We start from the raw sequence: 3,290 nt of genomic DNA, 5'->3' as shown, positions 1-3,290 counted from the left end.
ATACTTCTGCTATCCCAAAAATTCTGAAAAATTATGAAAATTAGGGAAATTTGCATATAAATCAGCAGAAAAAATAATCAACTCAAACGCTCTTTCTGGATAGGAATTAAAAATAATTTCGTGAGCACGAAGTTTCTGTCTTTTTCAGCATGATTAAACAACTATCACCCAAACTAATCATAAAGTTTCTACTTGGCACAAACACTAATTAAAACATAAAAAACACAATCATAACAGAATCATGATGGTGTGGACTCAACAAAACCGAAAGTAAAAAAGCAAAAATAAATTTATCCATTGGGTTGCCTCCCAACAAGCGCTATCGTTTAACGTCCCTAGCTAGGCTTAACGATTTCAATGATGCTCACATAAAAAGTAGTAGTTGAGATATGCAAAAGAGCATCATGAATGGCAAAAAACACGTTTAAGTCTAACCCACTTCCTATGCATAGGGATTGTGTGAGCAAACAATTTATGGAACAATAATTAACTAGCATAGGAAGGCAAAACAAGCATAACTTCAGAACGTTGAACACATAGAGAGGAAGCTTGATATTATTGCAATATATAAAAGCATATGCTCCTCTCTCATAGTAATTTTCAGTAACACCATGAAGGAATCTTACAATATAACTATCACACAAAGCATTCTTTTCATGATCAATTATAGCATAAGGGTCATCACCAAAACTTGGGAAACAAAAAATATCATCTTCATCAAGCATAGCATCCCCAAGCTTGTGGTTTTGAATATCATTAGCATCAAAGATATTCAGAGAATTCATACTAACAACATGGCAATCATGTTTTTCATTCAAGAAGATATGATGAACCACTTTATAATTTTCTTCTTTCAACACTTCATCAAAATTTTCAGATTCATGATTTTCAAACAAAACTCCATAGAGATAGTCAAGTGCACTCAACTCACTAGCAAATTGTTCATCATAATTTGGTCTTTTGAAAAGATTAGCAAGTGGATGAGGATCCATATCAATAGATTTTTAGCAAGCGAAGATGCAAGCAAATAGAAGGCACATGGAAACACAAGCAAACATAGCAACAAAAAGGCGAACGGAAGAAGAGCGAATAAAAAGGAAAATATTTTTGGTATTTTTGGAAAATCGTTTTAGAAGTGGGGGAGAGGAAAACGAGAGGCAAATGGAAAATAATGTAAATGCAAGAGATGAGTTTGCGATAGGTACTTGGTAGATATGCTTCACTTGAATACTCCCCGGCAACGGCGCCAGAAATTCTTCTTGCTACTTCTTGAGCTTGCGTTGGTTTTTCCCTTGAAGAGGAAAGGGTGATGCAGCAAAGTAGCGATAATTATTTCCCTCAGTTTGAGAACCAAGGTATCAATCCAGTAGGAGTATCAAGATGAGGCACCAATGCACCTGCGCAAAAACAAACAAACTTGCACCCAACGCGATAAAGGGGTTGTCAATCCCTTCACGATTACTTGCAAAGTGAGATCTGATGGTGATGAAAGGTAAATAAGTAAAAGTGCAACAAGGTATTTTTGGTATGTAGATCTGAATATATGGTGTGTAAAATAGACCCGGGGGCCATAGTGTTCACTAGAGACTTCTCTCATGATAGCAAGTATTATGGTGGGTGAACGAATTACTATTGAGCAATTGATAGAATCACGCAAAGTCATGACGATATCTAAGGCAATGATCATACATATAGGCATCACGTCCGAGACAAGTAGACCAATACTGTCTGCATCTACTACTATTACTCCACACATCGATCGCTATCCAGCATGCATCTAGTGTATTAAGTTCATAACAAACAGAGTAACGCCTTAAGTAAGATGACATGATGTAGAGGGATAAATTCATGCAATATGATATAAACCCCATCTTTTTACCCTTGATGGCAACAACAAAATGCGAGGACACCGCTACCCTTTCTGTCACTAGGCGAGGACACCGCACGGTATGAACCCAAAACTAAGCACTTCTCCCATTGCAAGAATTATAGATCAAGTTGGCCAAACAAAACCCATAACTCGAAGAGAATTACAAGGATACAAAATCATGCATATAAGAAATCAGAGGAGACTCAAATAATATACATAGATAATCTGATCATAAATCCACAATTCATCGGATCTCGACAAACACACCGCAAAAGAAAGTCACATCTGATAGTTCTCCAAGAAGATCATGGAGAACTTTGTATTGAAGATCCAAGAGAGAGAAGAAGCCATCTAGCTACCAGCTATGGACCCATAGGTCTATGGTGAACTACTCACGCATCATCGGAGAGGCAATGGGGTTGATGAATAAGCCCTCCGTGTCCGAATCCCCCTCCGACAGGGCACCAGAACGGTCCCCAGATGGGATCTCGCGGAGACAGAAGCTTGCGACGGCGGAAAAGTATTTCCGTGGCTCTCTTTGGAGGTTTTGGGATTTTTGGGAATTTATAGGTGAAAGAAGTAGGGCAGAGGAGGCAAGGGGGGCCCACGAGCCTGCTAGGCCCCCCCTAGGGCGCGCCTAGGGGGCTCGTGACCTCCCACGAGGCCTCCTGCCTTGGTTCTCAAGTCTTCTGCGTATCTTCTGTTATGGAAAAAATCATCCCGCAGGTTTTATTCCGTTTGGACTCCGTTTAATATTCTTTTCTGAAAAAGGTCAAAAACACGGAAAAAACAGAAACTGGCACTAGGCACTGAGTTAATAGGTTAGTCCCAAAAATGATATAAAATGGCATATAAATGCATATAAGACATCCCAAGTTGATAATATAATAGCATGGAACAATAAAAAATTATAGATATGTTGGAGACTATCAGTCGCCGAACTTCAGGCCCGGCTGGGCGAGGCCGTCGCGGAGCGGGACGCCTTGCACGAGGCGGATGGTTGGCTCCAGCAGCAGCTGTCTCTTCTCCAAACAAAGAAGAAGGAGCTCGAGGCAGCCCGTCAGGCCGAGCAGGAGCAGTTGCGCGCCTCCTTGCAGGAGAAGGACAACTCCCATACTGCCGACATGGAGCGTCTCGAGGCGGTTCATCTCGAGGAGATGAAGCTCAAGGACGCTGCCTTGAAGGAGAAGGAGGAAGCCCTGATCCAGAGGCGGGCGCAGCTGGCCAAGGCGCTGGACACAGCCGCGACCCTCTAGGAAAAAGTCTCCCGCGTCACCCAAGCGAGCAAGGTGCGGGAGCTCGAGGCCCTGGAGAATACCCACGAGACTTACGACCACTTCGACCGTGAGTCCTCTTTGTTTTGTCTTGAATTTTCTTCTTTGCCGCCTCATCTTCTTACTCTTCTTTGTGCCCCTTCCCC

This window comes from Hordeum vulgare, chromosome 2H (assembly GCF_904849725.1).
Source record: "Hordeum vulgare subsp. vulgare chromosome 2H, MorexV3_pseudomolecules_assembly, whole genome shotgun sequence".
NCBI lineage: Eukaryota > Viridiplantae > Streptophyta > Magnoliopsida > Poales > Poaceae > Hordeum > Hordeum vulgare.
The sequence above is the reverse complement of the archived record's forward strand: the minus strand, read 5'-3'. Positions refer to the sequence as shown.